This window comes from Ranitomeya imitator, chromosome 1 (assembly GCF_032444005.1).
Source record: "Ranitomeya imitator isolate aRanImi1 chromosome 1, aRanImi1.pri, whole genome shotgun sequence".
NCBI classification, from domain to species: Eukaryota; Metazoa; Chordata; class Amphibia; order Anura; family Dendrobatidae; genus Ranitomeya; species Ranitomeya imitator.
This window is the reverse complement of record NC_091282.1, coordinates 347521217-347548014: the sequence shown is the minus strand read 5'-3', so window position 1 is coordinate 347548014 and position 26798 is coordinate 347521217.

Genomic DNA, 26798 nt, shown 5'->3' with positions numbered 1-26798 from the left:
TGTTGAACTGCATGGATGCAGTCCTTCAAGCTCATGGAAGTCACACAAAATATGAAATATGACTCTAATAGCACCACAACTTCATTCACCAATGTTATGCAACATATATTTGTATTTTATGTTAATTATTTGCTTGAATATCACATTACTTTCTGTGGGCGACAAAACTTTTGTCTTGCCAAAATCTGACCATTCTGTGTCCATTAACTGATCAATATTTCTGCATTGATGCCAATTTATTTTCTTAACCTAAACCACATTTCCGAGTGTTTCAGCTTTCAAAAGAATAATTTATACAACCAATGGATGAATTTAACGTCAGGTTATAAGCTTTTATTTATCTGACATGGATAAGCGACATAACTTCTGTTAGGGAGTGTACATATAATTGCCTGTAAATTATTGTGCAATTTATCTGTGATAATAACTTTTCCTGCGTTTAACCCTGTTAAGTGAATAAAGTAGAAGTATATTGTTGATCTCACCTGTTGTCTCCGCTGTTGCGTTCATATTATCTGCTTTATACACATGCAGTATAGTTTTGTATAGTATAGGTGATGTGACATCACCACTGAAGACTGTCAAGGCTTTCCCCCCATCCCCCCCGGAGGCAGCTGCGGAGAACTAGCACCATATGAGTACACATATATTTGTTATTTATGCCTATGCACTAAAAACATTTAAATCTGGAAAACGTATTTAAAGAAACATTTGGCTGCAGCATTATTGGCAAAGCGAAATCACTGGTAAAAAACCCTGAAAAAGTAATATGAAAACCATGTTGCACATCCAGAGGCTCTGCCTGCACTGTTAATAGGCAGATGGAAGACACCAGCTTTGACACTAAAACAGCCTTAACTCCACCCTAGTAAACATCCTGATGACCAACCTCAGATGCCGGTCCTTGTGCATATTGTAGGGGCCGAAACTGACTGGCAAAATTTAGCCTGAGGGCAATCACATAATACTGGCCCATGAGTTACAAATGGCCCATCTTTAACCTGCTAACCTCTGGCTGCCGCATAAAAGCAACAGAAGTAATAAGGCAAAAAAGCAGTTTGTTGCTGTACTGTTCATACTGGAATTGTGGACACAATGTGCTATGCAACATGGGCAATTCTAGATACGTTATTGAGCTGTTAGTAACAGCATGATCATTTAGAGTCGGCTTGCACAACATATGGCCCTTGGAGATGACCAGAGGATGTTGTATGGCCCGCAAAGAATTGGCAGTTCTCATCTCCCTATTTTCAACTGTATTCGAGTCTGAAAGTTAAAGGGACACTGTCACCTGGATTTGGAGGGAACAATCTTCAGCCATGGAGGCGGGATTTTTGGGTTTTTGATTCACCCTTTCCTTACCCGCTGGCTGCATGCTGGCTGCAAAATTGGATTGAAGTTCATTCTCTGTCCTCCATAGTACACGCCTGCGCAAGGCAAGATGGCCTTGTGCAGGCATGTACTACGGAGGACAGAGAATGAACTTCAATCCAATATTGCAGCCAGCATGCAGCCAGCGGGTAAGGAAAGGGTGAATCAAAAACCCAAAAACCCCGCCTCCATGGCTGAAGATTGTTTCCTCCAAATCCAGGTGACAGTGTCCCTTTAAACACTTCACCACTGGGACTGGAGTAGCCCTGTCCCTGATGAGCAGCAGCGTGATGAGGTCATCACACCACACTATGACCTCATCATACTGCTGCTGTTTCCGGCACCAGAGGAGGCAAGAATGCGGTGGGAAACAGTAAATGCTCCAGGAGGTGCTGAAGATTATATATCCTATTGTAGGATGTGGTGTCTGTTACTATGAGGCTACATTGTGGAACAATGGGGTTGTGTAGGGGGATATTATGGAGAGGAGCTGTGTAGGGGGGATACTATGGAGAGGAGCTGTTTTGGGGAGAGTAGTACTGAGAGGAGCTGTGTCGGAGAAATATTACTGAGAGGACCTTGTGTAGGAAAGAGTATGGAGAGGAACTTTGTAGAGGGAAATATTACGGAGAGGATCTTTGTGTATATTACAGAGAGGAACTTTGTGGGGGAAATATTATGGAGAGGAGTTTTGTGGGAGGACCTTATGGAGAAGGGCAATGTGGGAGGAATATTATGGAGAGGGGCAGTGTGGGGGGATAGTATGGAGAGGGGCAGTGTTGGGGAATATTATGCAGAGGGGCAGTGTGAGGAATATATTTTGTGCAGGAAGCACAGTGAGGGGCAATAATTTATACAGGGGCGCAGCATAGGAGATATCTTTATTTATGGGGCAGTATAATAATACTTTTATTTTTAAGAGCACAGTGTCAGGAGGTGCTGCTGAATACAGAGAAGAGGAAAGTCTGCAGAGACAAGCTGTTGACATGAAATCTCATTATGTCTTCTGTCCTCTCTGTTAAAACCGCAGAACCAATGTCCATCCGAATCCATGTTTCCTGTAAAACAATGGCCATTAGGCCCACACAACAACAGTTGCCCAACAGTCCATGGGCAGAGTTCAGTTTTTTCATTCCAGTAGGGATATCAGGTTGTCCATTTGTCTCCATGAGTCAGCATGACCCTAGCCTAGCCAGTTTGGAGACCCTGACACAGAGAGCCTAAGTTCCTTTGCAACTAAAGGACCGTTGAACACATTAGTAGATCCAGCAGTCCAGAAGCACAGTCCATAAAGTTCCCGCACAGTCCATTAAAGGGAACCTGTCACCTGAATTTGGCGGGACTGGTTTTGGGTCATATGGGCGGAGTTTTCGGGTGTTTGATTCACCCTTTCCTTACCCGCTGGCTGCATGCTGGCTGCAATATTGGATTGAAGTTCATTCTCTGTCCTCCGTAGTACATGCCTGCACAAGGCAAGATTGCTTTGCGCAGGCGTGTACTATGGAGGACAGAGAATGAACTTCAATCCAATATTGCAGCCAGCATGCAGCCAGCGGGTAAGGAAAGGGTGAATCAAACACCCAAAAACTCCGCCCATATGACCCAAAACCAGTCCCGCCAAATTCAGGTGACAGAGTCCCTTTAAGGCAAGGATAAAGTTGTCCGTTTCCTCCCCTACCCCTTTTGTGAACAACAGTCCCTTTAAATTTCACAGTGCTTCCATAGTGTCAGGCTCACAGTCCCTGGGGGCAAAGTTCATGGAAAACAAGAGGTAGAGTTCATGGGAAGATGGGACAGAGTCCATGAGGCACGTGCACAGTCCATAGGGGTAGAAAGGATTTGAGACCCTTAAGTGTTTCACAGTCCTTTAATCCAGCATGGGGATATTCAACGTGCATAAAACAACTGAGAGAGGAGAAAGAAAACACAAACTTTTGGCTCTCCTGTCCCCAGTCATTTCTGAGTCTCCTGCCCTCCGGAACGTGGAACAGTTCTCTTTTCCTTTCTTCTTTTCCTTATGTGCAGCAAGCACAGCTTATCAGCTTGGTCAGGGTTGACCTTTCATTTTCAGCCCGCTATGTTAGATACTGCAGCCGCCTTCACACCCAAGTCTCCCTTGCTCTGGGCCGCCCAACATAGGTGATTGAATGGGAGCCCTGGGACACGATTACCATGGCCAGAGCACTGGCCGCTTCACTCAGGCCCGAGTCCTTTGCACTGACGGTGGAAGATGCAGTGCTGTATTCCGTTTCTCCACTGTTCTTCCAGGTCCATTCCATGGAATCAGGAAAAAACACAGGACTAGGCAGTGTTGGGGCTCTGACTGAGGGTACCTCATGCTGTAGGCCTATGATAGCCTGGAAGGTCACCTTTTCTGCGTGGCTTGCGATTTTCCCTCTGATAGAAGGGCCACCGCCATCGCATATGACCCTCTCGGTCCCATCTCTTTTACCAAGCAGAGCGAACCCATTCGACCGGAGAGTGGGACCATACTGTAGTGACTCAGCATTCATTTAGATCTGATCACTTATTCCTGCCTCCTGGATTATGCCATAACCCTTCTTGCCACCAAAGTATTTTAATACCCCATTTGTTATCTGGTCGCCGAGTGCACCACCTTCATAAAGACTTACCTGGCTCCAAACCCACTACTCCCACTCCTTCTTCCCCTGAATCACTCTTCAGACCGACTGGGCCTTTTCAGAGGCTGGGGTCTCTTCCATGTACATACATGGCAGAGAAGTGGGGGCTGTTTTCCAGGCTGAGGCCTCTTTAGGGGTCAAGGTGCACTCACTGTCAATGTTACCTCCAGGGCCTTCAGCCTCGCTGCCCTGCCGCAGGGCCTTGGCCAGACCGATGCGGCCGCCTCCGGTTTCAGGTTGTGCTCTGTCACTTCTGATTGACTCTCCGTCTGGAAACTTGACTCCGAATCCTTCACAGAGACCTCGACTAGCACCCGCACAGCAACCACTGTGGCTCATAATACTCCCAGATGCATCTCTCCCTCCAACTGGGCCATACTTACATCTTCCACATGGCCCGTCTGGACCCACCATGGAGTGCTATTCTGTAAAACCATTCCATCGCATCTTGCCTATGGCTCTGCTTGCCCTTATCTCAGTGGGGTTACTGCCAGCTCAACTTCCCCCAGTTCCCGCCATGGTCGGTCTGGACTGGTGGGGTGCCGGGGATTTCCCTGGTGGGCCCTTGGTTGTGGCAAGGAGAGGAGGAGAAGAAGAAAGAAAAAAAAAGCCTGCCGTTTTTAGGGGCACGGGCCCTTTAAAAGCGAAAGCCACGTATGTGCAGGGGTGCACGCACGCAGCGTTCATTACGTGAACCGTGGCGGTGCACGTCCCAATCAATACTGCAGAGTGTGCACCCGTTGTCACTGGCGTATGACGTCAGTGTCATGCGCCGCATGCGAAGGGCACACACATTCACTGCTGGCTTCTGTTATGTCCGCGGCCATGTTAGTATGTGTGCGCTGACCTGCAGAGGAGGAGGATGCTGCAGCTGGGAGTACAGGAAGGTAAGAGGATTTTTTTTTCTTCTCTCTCTCTCTCTCTCTCGCAGGATGGATATATATATACGAAAGGGGGGGGAATGGATACGGGGAGGGGGGGAATGGATACGGGGGGGGGGACAGGGGCAGGGGCAGGACAAGAGGCCAAAATGTATACACATATGGGGGGCAGGATGGATGCACATATGGGGGGCAGAGGCAGGACAAGACAAGGGGCCAAGATGGATACACATACCAGGGGGGCAGGATGGATATGCATATGGGGACAGGGGCAGGACAATGGGCCGGGATGGATACACATACGGGGGGCAGGATGGATACACATACGGGGGCCAGGAGCAGGACAAGGGGCAAGAATGGTTACACATACGGGGGGACGAATAAATACACATGCGGGGGAGGGCGGAAGAATGGATACACATACAGGGGTCAGGGGCAGGACAAGGGGCCAAGGTGGATACACATACGAGGGGGCAGGACAAGGTGCCAAGATGGATACACATGCGGGGGGGCAGGGGCAGGACAAGGGGCTGGATGGGGGAGCCAGGATGCATATATATGCAGGGACAGGATGGGTTTATGGGGGATCAGGACAAGGGGCAAGGATGGATATATGGGGGGTAGAATAGATATATGGAGGGGGGCAGGATGGATATATATGAGGGGGCTAAAATGCATATATGGGGGCCAGGATGGATATATGAGGAGAGGCAGAACAAGAGACCAGGATGGATGCATATATATGGTACAGCCAGGATGCATAAGTATGGGAGGCCAAGATAGATTTATGGGGAAGGGGGCAGGATATTGGGGCGCCAGGTTGCATATATGTGGGGCCAGAATGGATATATGGGGGCGTGGCAGGATGGATATATGGGGGTGGCAGGATAAGGGACCAGGATGGATATATGGGTGCCAAGATGGATATAAGGGGGAGCCAGGATGCATATATATGGGGGGCAGGGTAAGGGACCAGGATGCATATATGGGGCGGCTAGGATGGATATATCGGGGGGAGCCAGAATGGATATATACAGGGGGTAGAATAGATATATGGAGGGGGGCAGGATGGATATATACAGCATGACGGAGCCAGAATGCATGTGCGGCGCCCCAGGGTCCTGGTCATCGTAGTGGTATTGCTTTCCTCTTGGGGAGAGTGATGCTATGTTCGGAGGCAATGAAGGATAACTGGATCCAGGTAACACAATGCATGCAACATGTTCACACTCTTGACAAGAAGGGGGAGCTCTAAGCCTGTTTTAGGTGAACTCCCCACATTGGTAAAACTGGTTGCCTGTAGGGAAAGTTAGTTGCTGGCTGAGCTCCGCTCAGGTAGTTGGTCCCTGACAGGGGTGGGATCTTGTCAGAGAACGAAGGAGGACACGGAGCTGTGCATGCCCTCAGAGCTGCAGCTCCTAGGAAGAGACATCAAAGGCAGAACTGTATTGCAGCAAGCGTGCAAGGAAGTCGTAACAAAGGAGTGGATACCAGAAGGGGACCAGCCCTACACAGGCTGCCTCCTTCTGAGTTGCAGAATCCCAGGAGCCGGAACACCGAGGGAGTAACAACCTTTATGCCTTGCTCCAGAGACCGGCAGGATAGCTAATTTCACATTACCTGTCCGCCCTACACCCAGGAGGCACAATGGCACCCCTTAGAGGCTGGGGCATGATAGAGTGCCTATACACTGCCTCAAGCCACCAGTCATACGGGTTTGTCCTATCCTATATGGGGGATAGAGAGAGAGACATTACATCTGTGAGGACCTTATGTGAAGCCTTAGGCAGTAAGGAACTACACCACCGCAGCGCAAGGGAAGGCTACTGATTTCCAACTGGACAAGAGGACTCTGGACTTGCCTCCAAACCGGCCGGACTCTGCCTGCCCTGTGATCTGGTGCCCTGGACTGTGGATGCTGAAGTCTTCAGTAAAGGTAAAGAGACTGCAATCTTGTGTCCTTGTTCTTCTCTGCGCCTCTCACCATCCACCATCTACACACCGGGAAGCCCTGGGGATACACTCCACCTGTGGGAAGGTATACCATCTAGCTGCCATAACATCACCCCAGCGGACCCCTTAAAGCAACGTTGGTCACCCTGACCGAATACCACAGGTGGCATCATGAACATTTCCCCTTTAAAGACCTTTCTCTTTTACACGGACATCCCAGGGCCACGGACTGGGTCAGCCACCGTGACATCCCCCTGTGAACCGCAGGACCCAGTACCCCATGGCCCCATGGGGGCGATCCACTTTTGGCGTCACGAACAGGATCTACTAAAGCCTAAAAATCGGGTCATGTGCACCTAAGAACTGTGCCTAACTGTTATTTGTGCTAAAAGACTGAGCATTGCGCATTGCCGTCAAGAATTGCTGTCAAAATCCGCTATTTTGAAGAAGAATTAAATTTCACCTGTCAGAAGTGTAGACTAGTGGCCCTTTTAGAAGAAAAGGTGCGGGGTCTGGAAGAAAGAATAGCAACTTTGAAACTCATCAAAGAGAATGAAGACTTTCTAGACAGAACAGAAGCATCTCTACTGGTCACAGAAGGTGAAAAAAGTGTCAGAGAACCTCCAAAAGCAGATGAGTGGAAGCATGTGACCAAAAGAAGCAAGAAGACCATGGAGAAATCACCAACCACACAACTGAAGAACCGATATCAAATCTTTGTAGAGGATGAAGATGGCACACCTAAGGATGAAGCAATACCAGCAAGCAAAAAAGAAAAGGGCACACAGCAACAAGTGACAGCAAAAAGTACAGCCAAGAAGCAACGAAGAGTGGTGGTGGTGGGAGACTCACTACTGAGAGGCACAGAAGCAGCCATCTGCAGACCGGACATAACTGCAAGAGAAGTATGCTGCCTTCCAGGTGCGATGATCAAGGATGTGACCGATAGGATACCAAAGCTCTTCAACTCCAAGGACGTCCACCCATTTCTTCTGATACATGTTGGCACCAATGACACGGCAAGGAAGGACCTACCGACAATCTGCAAAGACTTTGAAGAGTTGGGGAAGAAAGTAAAGGAACTGGATGCACAGGTAGTTTTTTCTTCTATCCTTCCAGTAGACGGGCATGGCACCAGGAGATGGAACAGGATCCTTGATGCAAACAACTGGCTAAGACGATGGTGCAGACAACAAGGATTCGGATTCCTGGACCACGGTGTGAATTACTTGTACCATGGACTCCTCGCCAGAGACGGACTACACCTCAACAAACCTGGGAAACACACATTCGCCAGAAGACTCGCTACACTCATCAGGAGGGCGTTAAACTAGAAGAAGAGGGGACGGGAAGAAAAACTTTAGACTTGAACAAAGAAGATCCAGGAAAACATACTCAGAAGGGAGGTAAGAACATTTCTAAAACAATCCACAGCGAGGAGATTGGAACAAAACAAAATCCTCTAAAACTGCATGCTCGCAAACGCCAGAAGCCTGACAAACAAGATGGAAGAACTAGAAGCAGAAATATCTACAGGTAGCTTTGACATAGTGGGAATAACCGAGACATGGTTAGATGAAAGCTATGACTGGGCAGTTAACTTACAGGGTTACAGTCTGTTTAGAAAGGATCGTAAAAATCGGAGAGGAGGAGGGGTTTGTCTCTCTGTAAAGTCTTGTCTAAAGTCCACTTTAAGGGAGGATATTAGCGAAGGAAATGAGGATGTCGAGTCCATATGGGTCGAAATTCATGGAGGGAAAAATGGTAACAAAATTCTCATTGGGGTCTGTTACAAACCCCCAAATATAACAGAAACCATGGAAAGTCTACTTCTAAAGCAGATAGATGAAGCTGCAACCCATAATGAGGTCCTGTTATGGGGGACTTTAACTACCCGGATATTAACTGGGAAACAGAAACCTGTGAAACCCATAAAGGCAACAGGTTTCTGCTAATAACCAAGAAAAATTATCTTTCACAATTGGTGCAGAATCCAACCAGAGGAGCAGCACTTTTAGACCTAATACTATCTAATAGACCTGACAGAATAACAAATCTGCAGGTGGTCGGGCATCTAGGAAATAGCGACCACAATATTGTACAGTTTCACCTGTCTTTCACTAGGGGGACTTGTCAGGGAGCCACAAAAACACTGAACTTTAGGAAGGCAAAGTTTGACCAGCTTAGAGATGCCCTTAATCTGGTAGACTGGGACAATATCCTCAGAAATAAGAATACAGATAATAAATGGGAAATGTTTAAGAACATCCTAAATAGGCAGTGTAAGCGGTTTATACCTTGTGGGAATAAAAGGACTAGAAATAGGAAAAACCCAATGTGGCTAAACAAAGAAGTAAGACAGGCAATAAACAGTAAAAAGAAAGCATTTGCACTACTAAAGCAGGATGGCACCATTGAAGCTCTAAAAAACTATAGGGAGAAAAATACTTTATCTAAAAAACTAATTAAAGCTGCCAAAAAGGAAACAGAGAAGCACATTGCTAAGGAGAGTAAAACTAATCCCAAACTGTTCTTCAACTATATCAATAGTAAAAGAATAAAAACTGAAAATGTAGGCCCCTTAAAAAATAGTGAGGAAAGAATGGTTGTAGATGACGAGGAAAAAGCTAACATATTAAACACCTTCTTCTCCACGGTATTCACGGTGGAAAATGAAATGCTAGGTGAAATCCCAAGAAACAATGAAAACCCTATATTAAGGGTCACCAATCTAACCCAAGAAGAGGTGCGAAACCGGCTAAATAAGATTAAAATAGATAAATCTCCGGGTCCGGATGGCATACACCCACAAGTACTAAGAGAACTAAGTAATGTAATAGATAAACCATTATTTCTTATTTTTAGGGACTCTATAGCGACAGGGTCTGTTCCGCAGGATTGGCGCATAGCAAATGTGGTGCCAATATTCAAAAAGGGCTCTAAAAGTGAACCTGGAAATTATAGGCCAGTAAGTCTAACCTCTATTGTTGGTAAAATATTTGAAGGGTTTCTGAGGGATGTTATTCTGGATTATCTCAATGAGAATAACTGTTTAACTCCATATCAGCATGGGTTTATGAGAAATCGCTCCTGTCAAACCAATCTAATCAGTTTTTATGAAGAGGTAAGCTATAGGCTGGACCACGGTGAGTCATTGGACGTGGTATATCTCGATTTTTCCAAAGCGTTTGATACCGTGCCGCGCAAGAGGTTGGTACACAAAATGAGAATGCTTGGTCTGGGGGAAATTGTGTGTAAATGGGTTAGTAACTGGCTTAGTGATCGAAAGCAGAGGGTGGTTATAAATGGTATAGTCTCTAACTGGGTCGCTGTGACCAGTGGGGTACCGCAGGGGTCAGTATTGGGACCTGTTCTCTTCAACATATTCATTAATGATCTGGTAGAAGGTTTACACAGTAAAATATCGATATTTGCAGATGATACAAAACTATGTAAAGCAGTTAATACAAGAGAAGATAGTATTCTGCTACAGATGGATCTGGATAAGTTGGAAACTTGGGCTGAAAGGTGGCAGATGAGCTTTAACAATGATAAATGTAAGGTTATACACATGGGAAGAAGGAATCAATGTCACCATTACACACTGAATGGGAAACCACTGGGTAAATCTGACAGGGAGAAGGACTTGGGGATCCTAGTTAATGATAAACTTACCTGGAGCAGCCAGTGCCAGGCAGCAGCTGCCAAGGCAAACAGGATCATGGGGTGCATTAAAAGAGGTCTGGATACACATGATGAGAGCATTATACTGCCTCTGTACAAATCCCTAGTTAGACCGCACATGGAGTACTGTGTCCAGTTTTGGGCACCGGTGCTCAGGAAGGATATAATGGAACTAGAGAGAGTACAAAGGAGGGCAACAAAATTAATAAAGGGGATGGGAGAACTACAATACCCAGATAGATTAGCGAAATTAGGATTATTTAGTCTAGAAAAAAGACGACTGAGGGGCGATCTAATAACCATGTATAAGTATATAAGGGGACAATACAAATATCTAGCTGAGGATCTGTTTATACCAAGGAAGGTGACGGGCACAAGGGGGCATTCTTTGCGTCTGGAGGAGAGAAGGTTTTTCCACCAACATAGAAGAGGATTCTTTACTGTTAGGGCAGTGAGAATCTGGAATTGCTTGCCTGAGGAGGTGGTGATGGCGAACTCAGTCGAGGGGTTCAAGAGAGGCCTGGATGTCTTCCTGGAGCAGAACAATATTGTATCATACAATTAGGTTCTGTAGAAGGACGTAGATCTGGGGATTTATTATGATGGAATATAGGCAGAACTGGATGGACAAATGTCTTTTTTCGGCCTTACTAACTATGTTACTATGTTACTATGTTACTATTGCTGCACCTCGTGGAGTGCGAGGGGGGAGGAGACATACCTTCGTGGGCGGAGCTAGCCAAAAAAAGCACAAAGCAGGAAGAATGGGTGCCGCGCTGCTGCCTGGAACACCAGAAGTGAAGACGTCGTGCAGCGGAGCCGAAAGAAGAGACGCTGCAAAGAGCCGAGCGGACCACCGGAGGAACTGCTGCTGATTCTGGAGAGGAACCCCGACTTCCACCAGGTTAGCGAGGGGGAAAAACAATGTCTAACCTGGGAGGGGAGTTGGCTGCAGTCACAGCCGCAGACCTAAAAGCACCCCCAGGCCTCGCCGCAATAGATGCAGTCGCAGGCCTTGTATCGCCACCAGGTCCCACAGAGCCCGCCGCTCCCATCAGCCCGCCGGGCACCTCCCCAGCTACAGCGGCCATCATGCCCCTCTCCAAGCCGTACATACCTGGAGCAGCCTGGCTCCCGCAATATTCTGGAGAATCGCATACGTTAGCTGACTTTAAAGAAAGACTCTGCAGCCTGCTTGAAGTTTATCCCCTGACAGAACATCAGAAAGTTCACATTGTAACGGGCCAACTGTTTGGAGCAGCCCTGAGGGAGGTGAAATCCTGGCCAGCTGCGGATAAAGGGACTGTGCAGTGGATCTTTGCTAAGCTTAAAACCACCTTTGACACCCGCACCTCTAGAGAAATCAAGTTGAAGTTTTATGAGTGCAAGCAGAGGAAGCAGGATAGCCTACGGGACTATGCCCTTAATCTCCAGGAAGCAATGCAGGCAATCAGGCAGGTTGATCCTAACAGCATGCAAAATGAAGACAAACTCTTAAAAGAGCGGTTCATTGAGGGACTTCTGTGCAATAACCAAAGGGCCCAACTGCACCTCCTGGCCATGCAGAATCCGGACCTAGCCTTTGCACAATTCAAAGACAAGGTGCTACAGGAACGGCAGCCCAGCCGTGCAGTACCCCCTAGGCGTCAAGCCCTCACGTACCACCAGAAGGTGGCACCAGATCCTCAAGTCCCTGCTGAGGCCAGTGCCCAGATCCTTGAAGATGATTCTCCGGCAGGACTACGCCTCCAGCTGCAGGAGCTGACAAAGAACTTTGCTGTGCTAGCCCGGACCGTGCAGTTCCTACACGAGGCCCCCAAGGAGAAGATCAAGCTGGCTTCCAGAACGGAGGATTTTCCCTGGCGACGACAGAAGAGGATCCCCAGGACCAGAGGAAGAGACGACGAAAGCTATGATCAGGACGGACGACCCATCTGCCGCCGCTGCAATCAGGCAGGCCACATTGCAAGGTACTGTCATTTAAGCGAGCGACCCCTGGAGAAAAGGGCAAATCCCCAGGAGTAGGACGACCAGGCCCACAAAACTGGAGAGCCAAGTATGTTGGAGGACGACCTGTTCTCCCCATTGTGATCGACGGTATTCCCATGAACGCTCTGTTGGACACCGGCTCTCAGGTGACAACTATGCCTTACATCCTTTATAAACGTTATTGTGCTGACACAGACATTACTCGTGGTCCTGATGATGATTTCACCATAGTAGCCAGTAACGGTCAGCCCTTACCACAAGTAGGATACAAAGAGGTCACTGTTAAAGTGGGGCGGGTAGAGTTGAAATCCCAAGGGACAGTGGTTGTTGATATTGATCGCCGTGAATGTAACCCTATGATGACCATTGGTACTAATGTCATAGAAAATTGTCTTGCAGAGGTTATTGTCTTATTGCAACAGGTGGCCGAAACTGCTGGTTCCATTGAGCAACGTGTTTTGCAGAAAGAAATCAGAGCTCTGGTACAGAGACAGCAGGTAGAACTATCTGGTGCAGAAATTGGCCGTGCTACAGTGAGTGATTAAATCCCCATCGCAATACCCCCCATGAGTGAAATGTTAATATAGTGTCGGGCAGCAATAGGCCTCAGAGGTAAAGACTACCAGGCCCTGGTAGAACCTGTGTATTCGGATAGTAGGCCCACAATCCTGACAGCCCGAGGGGTGGTTGAATCAACCGCAAGGGGAGGGTGCCAGTACGTGTCCTTAACTGTGGAGAGAAAGAGGTCCACCTAACCAAATATGCCACACTTGCCAGACTGTTTACTGTTGATAATAATGTGATACAGGCAACAGAACCCTTGGTCCCGTCCAACCAGGCGGAGGACAATGGCTCTGCAGGACAAATGGAAGATTGATGTCAGAAATTACATGTGGGCACTGACTCTACACCATCACACCAAAAACAAGGAGCTTACAGGGTGGTCCATGAATATGAGAGAGTATTCAGCAAACACCCACTAGATTTTGGGTAGGTAAAAGGGATACAACATCATATCCCCACGGGAGATCATCCGCCCATTAAAGAGAGATACCGTCCTGTACCTCCAGCTCATTATCAGTGTGCCAAAGACATGTTGCGAGAGATGAAGGAGGCTGGGGTAATTAGAGACAGTTGTAGCCCCTGGGCAGCTCCATTAGTCCTCGTCAGAAAAAAAGATGGCACAATGACAATGTATGTAGATTATAGGCAGATAAACCGCATTACACACAAGGATGCATACCCTTTGCCTAGAATAGAAGAGTCATTAGCTGCTTTAAAATCTGCTAACTACTTCTCCACCTTGGATCATCACCAGTGGGTACTGGCAGGTTCCCGTAGCAGAGGCGGACAAGGAAAAGATGGCCTTCACCACACTGATGGGTCTCTGTGAATTCAACTACATGCCATTCGGACCGTGCAACGCCCCAGGAATGTTTCAGAGGATGATGGAGTGCTGTCTTGGACACAAGAATTTTGAAACCGTCTTGCTGTATCTGGACGATGTCATCGTCTTCTCCAAGACTTATGAGGACCATCTGGAGCACCTAGCCGAGGTGTTCGAAGCCCTGTCTAGCTTTGGTCTAAAGGTAAAGCCCTCCAAATGCCATCTGTTAAAGCCCAAAGTGCAGTACCTGGGCCATGTGGTGAGCACCGAAGGAGTGGCCCCAGACCCTGACAAGGTCACTGTGATCAGAGACTGGCCGAAGCCCAGCAACCTCCATGAAGTCCAGCAGTTCCTCGGGTTGGTAGGCTACTACAGAAGATTTATCAAAGACTTCACCAAGAAAGCTGCGCCACTACAAGACCTGATAGTGGGCCAATCCAAGAAAACCAAGGGTAAGAATACCCCATTTGACTGGGACGACGGACTGGAGAGATCCTTCACTGCTTTGAAGTTGGCTCTGATGGGAGATGAGGTACTGGCTTACCCTGAATATGACCAACCGTTTGTGCTGTACACGGATGCCAGCAACATGGAACTAGGAGCCGTGTTGTCCCAGGTCCAGAAAGGCAAAGAAAGGGTAATCGCCTACGCCAGCAGGAAACTTTGTCCCACTGAAAGGAACCCTGAAAACTACAGTTCCTTTAAGCTGGAGTTCCTCGCCATCGTCTGGGCAGTGACGGAGAGATTCAAGCACTACCTGGCCTCAGCAAGATTCACCGTCTTCACGGATAACAATCCACTGACACACTTGGACACAGAAAAACTTGGTGCCCTGGAGCAATGGTGGATAGCTCGGTTGTCCAATTATGATTTCACCATCAAGTACCGCGCAGGGCACAAGAATGCAAATGCCAATGCATTGTTCAGAATGCCCAACTTGCCAGAGATGGGAGAAGATTCAGAAACACTCGAAGAAATAGAATTGCCAGCTTTCCATCGCCCCAAGGCAACTCAGTATTCTCATCATGTGAGGATCCGGCACAGAAACAAGCCAGAAGCCACGCTGAATCCCCTGCCCCACCATGGATGGGCAGAGACCCAGGACAGTGACCCCGAGGTCCGTCTGGTGAAAGAACTCCTGATGCAGGCAGGTTCATACCCTGGTCTAGATGATCCATAAGAGATGCAACAACTGTGGAAGGAGAAAGGCAAACTATTTATCTATGATGGTAAGCTGTGCCAGAGAAACATTGACCCACGCACTCATGAGTTAGTTTGGAAGATAGTGGTTCCGAGACAAGATGCGCCAATGGTTCTGGAAGCGTACCACGATGGAGCAGGACACTTTGGATGTTAGAAGTTGGAGAGTCTACTTCGTGGAAGGTTCTACTGGGTTGTCATGAGAAAAGCCATCGAAAAGTGGTGCCGAGAGTGTGGCCCATGTAGCCTGCGCAGAAAGGACCGTGACAGTCAGAGGGCTACCCTACAGCCCATAGTCACCAAATAGCCACTTGAACTGGTGGCCTTAGACCACATGAAGTTAAGACCAAGCCGGTCAGGCTATGTCTACTCCCTGACCATCGTGGATCACTACTTCAGATTCCTGGCAGTTGTACCTGTCAAGGATCTGACGGCAAGAACAGCAGCCAAGACCTTTCAACAGTATTTCTGTAGACCACATGGATATCCTGAGAAGGTACTTACTGATCAAGGACCAGCCTTTGAAGCGGAAGTGTTTCAAGAAATCTGGAACCTGTACGGATGCAAAAAGATCAGAACAACACCGTACCACCCACAAACCAACGGAATGTGTGAGAAAATGAACCAAGTAGTGATTGACCTACTGAAAACCTTACCTATACAGGAAAGGAACTTATGGCCAGAAAAGTTGCCAGACTTGGTAGATTTGTACAACCACATTCCAGTGAATTCCACCAACTGTACTCCAGCATACCAGATGAGAGGAAGATCCAGCAAATTACCTGTTGATCTAGACATGGGAGTCCTAACCCCAGAAAATACCTCATCTGATGCAGATTGGGATACAGAAAGACAACAAATGTACCACCAAGTACAAGAGTGTGTAGAAAGAAGTCTATGTGAAGCCAGACAAAAACAAGAGGGAGACTATAACCAACGTGCTCCTGTAATTCCCTTGTCACCAGGTGAGCAAGTGTTAAAGCGTAAAAGGAGAATGCACAAACTTGATGATCAGTGGGAAGCAGAAGCATATACCATCTTACCGTCCAACTTTGACAATACTAAAGTCTGTCTTATCAGCAAAGATGGAGGAGAAACTTCATCTGTAGTATCCAGAGACCATTTCAAGATATGCCCTGATAAACTGAGGAACAAAGAAACAGATCCAGGAACATCTCCACCCGTGGAAACCGAAGAAAAGAAGAACCGCACTGTTCTTGGAGATTTTCCCCAGTCTTGGACTCAAGTACATCAGGCCATCGTGATACCTGTCTTAACTTTTCCCCAGCTGGAAATACCAGAACAAAATGTGATTCTAGACCATCCTGAACCAGAAGAGACTCTGCACCAATAGGTTCAAGCAGCGAATGTCACCCCAGCAGTGGAACTAGAGAATCCACCCTCTGCTATTGGTGAATCTGTCAGACCTATGGTGAATCTAAGAAGACACAGACTCTTGCCCAATTTACTTACACAATGCAGGCCTACAGAGAGTACACACACTAGTGGGTCCATTACAGTAACAGCAGACATGTTAGATCAGGAACTACAGAGGTCTACTCGTAGTACCAAAGGTCAAATCCCAGCTCGTTACAGGGATTAAAAGTGTCAATAATTGCTGTTACATGTTTGAATTGCTTGCTTATCTTTGTTACAGGTTTAAAAAATGGACATTGCGCTAATGGACAATGCTTACCCAAAGACTTTCCTTGTAAATAGTTTGGCACCCCCAAGGTGCACCTTGGTTCTGCCCACTTTGCCGGTGTGGGTAGAGCCTTTCTTTGCTTCATCTGACCAAAGACAATAACAGACGTACTTTTATAAACTTGTTAATGCAACGTTCAAGTGTCCTCACCTCCCATAAAGGGAAGCCAAAGTTTACTATTGTTCAAATGTTTTTCAAAATGTTTGCTAACTTGTAACTGTTGTTTTCTTTTCCCAGTCTGGGAGTACTGGATTTAATGGGGGGGAGAGCGGCGCCCCAGGGTCCTGGTCATCGCAGTGGTATTGCTTTCCTCTCGGGGAGAGTGATGCTACGTTCAGAGGCAATGAAGGATAACTGCATCCAGGTAACACAATGCAACATGTTCACACTCCTGACCAGAAGGGGGAGCTCTAAGCCTGTTTTAGGTGAACTCCCCACATTGGTAAAACTGGTTGCCTGTAGGGAAAGTTAGTTAGTTGCTGGCTGAGCTCCGCTCAGGTAGTTGGTCCCTGACAGGGGTGGGATCCTGTCAGAGAACGAAGGAGAAGGACACGGAGCTGTGCATGCCCTCAGAGCTGCAGCTCCTAGGAAGAGACATCAAAGGCAGAACTGTATTGCAGCAAGCATGCAAGGAAGTCGTAGCAAAGGAGTGGATACCAGAAAGGGACCAGCCCTACACAGGCTGCCTCCTTCTGAGGCACAGAATCCCAGTAGCCAGAACACCGAGGGAGTAACAACCTTTATGCCTTGCTCCAGAGACCGGCAGGATAGCTAATTTCACATTACCTGTCCGCCCTACACCCAGGAGGCACAGTAGCACCCCTTAGAGGCTGGGGCATGATAGAGTCCCTATAAACTGCCTCAAGCCACCAGTCATACGGGTTTGTCGTATCCTATATGGGGGATAGAGAGAGAGACATTACATCTGTGAGGACCTTATGTGAAGCCTTAAGCAGTAAGGAACTACACCACCGCAGCGCAAGGGAAGGCTACTGATTTCCACCTGGACAAGGGGACTCTGGACTTGCCTCCAAACCGGCCGGACTCTGCCTGCCCTGTGATCTGGTGCCCTGGACTGTATGGGGGTTATGATGGGCAGGATGGATATATATGAGGGGGCTAGAATGCATATATGGGGGCCAGGATGGATATATGAGGAGAGGCAGGACAAGTGACCAGGATGGATGCATATATATGGTACAGCAAGGATGCATATATATATTGAGGGCCAAGATGGATTTATGGGGGAAGGGGGCAGTACAAGGGACCAGGATGCATATATATGGGGGGGCAGGATATTTGGGGGCCAGGTTGCATATACGTGGAGCCATGATGGATTTATGGGGGGCAGGATAAGGGACCAGGATGTATACGAGGGTGACAAGATGGCTATACGGGCTAGCCAGGATGCATATATATGGGGGGGAAGACAAAGGACCAGGATGCATATATGGGGTGGCTAGGATGGATATATCGGGGGGGGGGCCAGGATGGATATAGTGCCCTTGCGAAAGTATTCGGCCCCCTGGAACTTTTCAACCTTTTCCCACATATCATTCTTCAAACATAAAGATACCAAATGTACATTTTTGGTGAAGAATCAACAACAAGTGAAACACAATTGTGAAGTTGAACGAAATGTATTGGTTATTTTAAATTCTTGTGGAAATTCAAAAATTGAAAAGCGGGGCATGAAATATTATTCGTCCCTTTTACTTTTAGTGTAGCAAACTCACTCCAGAAGTGACCTGCCTGTTGTGTTCCTTGGTCTTCATGATGCTCTCTGTGCTTCAAACAGAACCCTGAGACTATCACAGAGCAGGTGCATTTATACGGAGACTTGATTACACACAGGTGGATTATATTTATCATCATTAGGCATTTAGGACAACATTGGATCATTCAAAGATCCACAATGAACTTCTGGAGTGAGTTTGCTGCACTGAAAGTAAAGGGGCCGAATAATATTGCACGCCCCACTTTTCAGTTTTTGAATTTCCACAAAAATGTAAAATAACCAATAAATTTCATTCAACTTCACAATCGTGATCCACTTATTACTGATTTTTCACCAAAAATTTACATTTGGTATCTTTATGTTTGAAGCTTGATATGTGGGAGAAGGTTTTAAAGTTCCAGGGGGCCGGATACTTTCGCAAGGCACTGTATGTGTGTGTGGGGGGGGGAGAGAATGGATATATGGAGGGGGTAGGATGGAGGCCAGAATGCATATATGGGGGCTGGAATGGATATATGGGGGAAGGGCAGGACAAGGGACCTGGTTATGGTGTGGCCGTACTTGTCCCTTGTATGTAGTATTATTCGGTCACTATGTGGTCTGGTCATGTTGTGGTGGTATTTTTTCCCTGTACGTGGTAGTATTGGTCTTGGTATAGTGTATTGTGCTGTGTATGGCCGTCACTTGTTCTCTCTGATCTTAATTAGGAGAACATTCTTTATTTCCATTAGAGATTAGATACTTGGTACACAGCGGCAGAGATGCATTTACAGGGGTTTTCCTGTGAAAAAAGTAGTCACCTATCCACAGGATAAGCGATAATGTATTGATTGGTGGGGGTCTGACCACTTAGACCCATTCAGTAAAATGTGGAACTTTTTATCCCAATTAGACTGGAGTGGTATGTTCGACTTGACCACTGATCCATTCATTTCCTCAGTGGCTGCACTTGTTTTTTCTAGACGCCACAAAGAGAATGAATGGAGCTGCGGTCAGAAGTCCCACCTGCCGCTCCATTTTAAAATGGGGATAAAAGTGTCCTGTCAACGATAAAACTTCCTCATTCATTTGATCAGTGCAGTTTCTAATGGTCGGACCTAAGCAATCACCTATCTTGTGGAGCCCATTGATCGGTGATAACTTGTTTTAACCAAAGAACCCTATTAATGTAAACTACCATAATTATACATCCCAATTATGGGGGTGTACAGTAGATGTGCTGGAGCCCCCTGTGTTTTACCGATGCTCCACTATAATGGGGATAACGACTGACAGATATTTGCATATAGCTGTAGGGTGGGCCCCTAGAGTCCATTGCCCTGGTGGGCCCCAGACACCCCAGTCCCACCCTGGCTCCCACCCATTCTCCATTGCCTTGCTGTAAAGGGCAGGGTTTCTTTTTTCTTCCATTCTTTACATTACTTATGTGTGGTACACTATTATAACACATTACATAAGATGAAATGTAATACCTCATGACACTATACACACAGTGTGATTGCTGTCTTCAGGGGCAGGAACAGGGTAATACCGTCCACATCCCTATAGTAGATTCATCATCATTAGGGGGCTGTGATAGAAGCAGTGAGTAACACCAGCGCTGCCACCTGATGACTACTCATTTGAGGGTGGTGCTGCCAGCTGTGGGGTAGGGCTGGCGTCACTCACTGCTTCTATCACTGCCCCCTGATAACGATTTATTTGAGGGGAGTGCTAGCAGCTGTGGGTTGGCGCTCTTGTTACTCACTGCTTCTATAACTGTCCCCTGATGACAAGGTGGAGATAGAAGCAGAGTGCGGGCGCTGCACTCACATCTTCCATGGATTCTATCCATGGACAGAATCCAGGACATTTTCAGAGGACGACGATGCAAGAAGCTGAAGTAACTGCAACGCTGCCCTCTGATGACATCCTGTTCCAGGAGGAGCGATAAACTTTGAAGGGAAGTGAATGTAGCTCCAGTCTCCTGTGATGTCCTGTGTGAGAGTCCTCTCAAACGAAAAAAAGTCACAGGAAGTGCAATAAAAAAAAATAGATTTATAGATTAGCTAAACCGGGAGAAGTCAAGAGCATTTTTGAATAAAGCTAATTTCATAACTGGTTAGATTGTAAAGATAGATATTTACGGATATTTTCGGTGCCGGACCGCCCCTTTAAAGGTTTACAGAATTCTTGAAATGCTATCATATAGGTGTACACTATAATGTTTTTAATGGATTGGAATACATTAGTGTGTTTTTTTGTGTGAGTGGTGCTTGAATGCTACAAACCGTCTACTTAATAGTCAAGAAAACCCACTCTCTAATAGACATTGGTCATCCAGAGAAAGGACTATGCAGCTTATGATTAGTCTGTAGAAATTCCTCCCTAGATGTCTTACAACAAGGGGGCACTAGGATACTGTTTGCTGAAAGTGTACTGATCTAAAAGATCTACAACTGTGAAAAAAAGAGAACTAATCCCGTTCATAATTGTAAATGATGACTTATATTAGCAGTGACACAAGTAGTAACATCCGCTGACACATATGTTAAGCAGTGGGAAATATATTGATTTTTCAACAGGCTTCTGAATACTTTAATCAAGACACCATCTTCAAGATGACAAGCATTTAAAAAAAAAAAATTGACAAGCAGGAGACTAAACATAACAAAGCAGTATTGGTGACAATGAAGGTTTTCCATTGTTTCTAAATGCCGCATTCATAGAAATATCATGACATTCTGCTATAGCAATATGATCTTCTGGCCAATTATCAAACTTGGTAAGATGATCATCTTTGAAGCTTGTACCGTATGATCAACCAGATCCATTTGGGAGCTCACTAATTCTTTCAGTGAGGTCCGAAATTACAAACATACAGTTTTATGTAACTATTAGAGGACTCTAATTGCACATTTTCAACAGGCTAAATATGTTTGGACTGGTTTGTAACCTGTAATCGATAACCCAGCCTTAGAATACATTCTCGAGTCTGTCACAAAGATCTAAGGTCAGATTTTGCATTTGTTGGTAAACTAACTTTACCACCACCATGGCAATGGTGTCTTATAAGTGATGGCCACTTAATTTAATCAATTTTATTTTTGACATTTGTGCAAATATTAGTTTTATTAGGCTTTATTTAACACTGCATCTTTCCAATTCACATCACTACAGCATGTTTAGTCGAGAGCAATAGAACACACAAAGGGAACCTTTCAAATGACCAACATTTCATTCTTTCTGTAAAGTATCCTTGATTCTTACAGAAAATGAGAATGTCCATTTTGTGGACTGAAATGTTGAAGAATTGTTCTTAAAGGCTGTGGTCACCTTTTGAGGAATTATTTTTACTTAAATGCTTGCATTTTTGGCCAAAGAGCATTTTTGAAATATTTTTTTTCACCAATTTTGTACAGTTTGGCTTTTAAAGCCTTTATATGTCACAGTACATAGTGGACTGTATAACGAGTTAACAGTTGACTCCATCAGTGTGCTCATTACCACACATGCTCTGTAACCCTTATCTCTCTTCTCCTGGAAGATCTGCTAAGTTGATTTATGACCAAATGAAAGGTCGTAAATGAGACTATACTATTTGTGCAGTGTACTGTGATACCAAACTGTACAACATTTTTTTTTTTATTAAAACCTATTGATAGAATGCGTTATAACCAAAAATACAGCCATTCACTTAGAAAAAAAAAAACAAATGTGATGGAGCCTTAAAAGATTCATTGGGATATAGTGTTATTAGTGAGGCACTTCATGACCAAATATTCTTAAAACACTGGATCCTATTGCGCTCGCGTCATGCTTTTCAATATTGGTTTCGTCCAAAAAATCCCTGTAACCAGTATGTGTAGCGGATGAGTAAACTCGTAGAAATAAACTTACTATTATCTATGCTATTTCAATTAAATATTTGTCCAGGAAACATCAAAATCGGTTTGGTTGACATACGGACATTTTTTACATATTAGTTCACTGACTTTTAACATAATATACATTTACACAAGTGTAACTTCTACAGCATCAGTATGATATTATCAGTAGGTTTCCATTAAGGGTAAAAAATAGAGGAACGATTAAAAAAATAACCACAATATATAAGGTAAAACCACAAACTCTGACCTTGCTGTTTTGCATAGATAATACATTTTCTGTTAGGCGAATAAATTGCATCCACATTTTTAAGCAAAAGGAAAACTAAATGTTACAAAACAGAAATGTTTAGGGGGCAATTATTGGCGTGAGTGTGATTAACATTCTAGGAAACTTTCCTTAACTACTGGGAATTTCTTTAAAAAAAACAAATAAAATACAAAATAAAAAACTGAAGGTTTTGCTGAGGCCTCATTCAGACGTCCATGTTGCACGTATGCGTTGTAGTCATTTTTTTCATGGATAGAACACGTACTCATTATATTCTATGGCGCTATTCACATGTCTGTGTATTTTCATAAGCTGTGTGTCAGTGCAAAACACATGGAGGTGCATCGTTTTTTTCTGGGAGAGCAGATGAAAAGGACCAATACAAGTCTATGGGTCCTTGAAAACACGTATAGCACATGGATGGCATCGGTGTGGTGTCCATATTTAACATTGCAAAGTATAGGTGAAGCCGTGTAATTTATTTCTCCATCCGTGAAAAACACTGATTAAACACTGTTAGCACAAATGGACTCACGGACCGAACACTGATCCAACACACTGATGACGCCGGTACCATTTTTTCATGTACAGGTTTAACCACAGACATGTGAATGAGGCCTAAACAAGCATTTAGTTGCAGCTTTCATGTCCTAACCCATCTTAGCAACAATTCTAGCTATTTTTTTGGGGTAGATTTCCTTCACCGGAATTCACATATTTCCTTTAGTTGTGCCGTACCAATTTTTACCGCAAAAGTATACTGTGATACTAATATGCACATAATAGAAGTCAATAGCATAGGAATACAGTGCAATCTAATGCATCAGCGCTAGTAATGGCTGCAAGGGCAACCAATGAATTTGCAGAGACTGGTTTTCCACAATGGACTTTTTTTTTTTTAACTTTTTTTTTTTAACATATTTTTTCCCCTTGCTGCATATTCCAACCTGGCCCTCCTTAACCACTTATGGTCAATTGGGCCACTAAAGTTTCTAGAGTTATACTGAGGCCCCAAGCTTTAAAGTAAACCTGCCACCTGAATTTGGCGGGACTGGTTTTGGGTCATATGGGCGGGGTTTTCAGGTGTTTGATTCACCCTTTCCTTACCCGCTGGCTGCATGCTGGCTGCAATATTGGATTGAAGTTCATTCTCTGTTTTCCGTAGTACACGCCTGCGCAAGGCAATCTTGCCTTGCGCAGGCGTGTACTACGGAGGACAGAGAATGAACTTCAATCCAATATTGCAGCCAGCGGGTAAGGAAAGGGTGAATCAAACACCCGAAAACTCCGCCCATATGACCCAAAACCAGTCCCGCCAAATTCAGGTGACATGTTCCCTTTAAATGGAAACCTATAGCAGGATAAAAAGAAACACGGGAAATGAGACATCAACTCTTAATTTGTAGTGTTCAGTAATATTTTACATTTATAGAATATTTTACTGGTAGGCTATGCTGAGAGATTTTGGCAGAAGTAGCTTTCGGTTAAACAGTTTGCTTACTGTATTAAGCCATGATTGCGACCTACTTATTATATAACAGGCCATGCCTACCAGAATTCTCAAGTGTCAGTCCACAGAGAATTGGGCAATCCCAGATCCACAGAAAACTGTACATTTCCATCTAGAAACTGAAAAAATACCCCTTTTTTCCCATTTACAAAATGCATACTGTATGTTATTATATCTCCATTGGTACATGTGTTTCTTCTTTGGTCATCCATATACCTTTCATTTAGTTTTCAGAAAAGGAATATTAATAGAGCAACTGCAATTTTTGCCATTTAATAATAATATCCTATGTACCTTTGCTGAGAAAAATCAGCTATAACTGTTATATCCTCTTTTTTCTATGGCTTTTATTATAGGGCATTTCAGTAGTGTGAGTGAGAATCATTTACTTTACGTAGGACTCAAATATACTACAATTTTCAAAGATACAAGGATCATTGGGAACCAACTTACGCCTTTATAAGAGTACGTAGAATGGGGGCTGAGAGGGGAGGACAGAGAATTACTGATTCTCCTTCAAGAGTTGGTTGACTTTGGCAGGAAATGCTCCACTGGAGAAAAATTAACAGATTAGCAGTGAGACTATCTCGTAAGTGCCACCGCTACATAGGCGGCTACATTGTGAGGCAATGTCTGACCCTTCATGACCATGGATAAATGCCAAGCCAGAAACTCATGGACTAACAGAATGTTTTGGGTGTTTGCCCCTATTCAGTGTAGGTGGTACTTTGCAAGATAGTCATTTTTGATTTTTCAAGAGACGTAACTTGTTTTGCATGGAGCATTGCCTGTGTACAGACACACGGACTCTGCTGTACACTGATAAGGTGCAAACACTCCAAATCAGGCTGGTTGTAGAGGAGTTTCCACCTGGGCGCTTATCCTTGGTCATATTACAAGGCTTATTGACCTGTCAGACATTGTTTTATGGGGTTGTCACCACTCTTCCATGGTATTTTGCCAGACAGATTATTTTACTTATCGTAATAACACTTAGCATAAAGGGGTTTCGAAAGCAAAAAAAAAATGGGACAACATGAAATATCAGATTTAGAGAAAACAACAAATATACTTACTTATACTCACCTCTTTACAACTCCATCACTCTATGTACTGTTGGAGATGGGGTTTGGCCATTGCCGCCAGTCACTTGGCTCTGGAGTGCACCGCTAGCCAGTGGAAGAATTCACATGAGTACTTGGGGACAAAGAGCGCTGGGGAGCAGCAGTGCAGCGGCGTTAGAATGGTGGTGGGATTTTCAAGCTTATAGGCTCTTTCATTATTTTATTGCATCCCTCTCCGCCTTGGCTAATTTAATTCTGACCTTGGGAAAACCCCTTTAATATTAATATGAATTTAATTTTGCCCACAAGGTAATTTAGACCTACACAATGTAAAGTTTAAAATCTGAAAAGGAGATAATGTGTTTCAATGTTTACCTATGTGTTGCCTGTTGGCATAACTTGTTACATAGGACCAGTGGATCTTATGGCTGCCTCAGCAATTGACCACCACAGAGCGCAGTAGTGTGTCTCCGCACCCAATGTCCCAACTTGTGAAAGATTGGAATTGGAAGGGCCGAGCTGAGACCATCATATCAGGTTTGCATAACAACAGTGCATATTAATTGCTACTTTTAGGATGAAGTAAATATCCACCCTTAAACGCCATTTTAATTTTCTTATTCTGTTAAAATCAATTTCCTAATACCTTTTTCTTAAGTCAAATGTCCAAGCACAGACATTGTAAAATGGTAAAATTCTGCCTGCAGCAACCACTACAGGGAGCTACAGACCTGACTATATAGAGTATTATTATTGCATTCAGTGCATAGACAGTATACAGTAAACTTCTCAGATCCCTGTAGTGGTGGCAGAAGGCAAAAAAAGTGAGGATCCTTTTACGTGGGCGTTGATCGGGATGTTTGTATGAATGATGGTTCGTATGATCATTCCTTCCCTTTCCCTGTCATTATTGTCTGCAGAACATACCTGTTGAATTGAGGGGATGGGCGTAATGATATTTAGCTATTAGTGATGAGCGAGTGTGCTCGGATAAGGTGTTATCTGCTTGGGTGTTAATCGAGTATTTTTGGCATGCTTGAAAAAAATGCTCGAGTTCGAGATCCACAACACCTACAGGGATTGTCTATCAAACAGGCAATCCCCGCATATGTTGCGGCTGTTGAACAGCCGTGTGACATTGAGTCACGGTGACTCGAGTATTTTTTTCGAGCACGCCGAAAATACTCAATTAGGACACAAGCGGATAACACCTTATCCGAGCACACTCGCTATCACTATTATTTATGCTTGTGTAAAAGGTAAGATCAGTCTACAAACACAACGGTAATTTGCTGTCTGATTGGTGGGCATGTTTATATGGAGCAATGATGAGGAATAAGCTGCTCTATGAACCCATGTAAGAGATATTTTAAGGGAATCTGTCAGCAGGTTTTTGCTATCTAATCTAACATCAGCATGATGTATGGACATAGACACTGATTCTAGTGATGTTTTACTTACTAGGCTGCTTGTTATCTATTCAGCAGGAGATTATCACTAAAGAACTAGTTGACTCATGCCAAGTAGTCTTCCTACT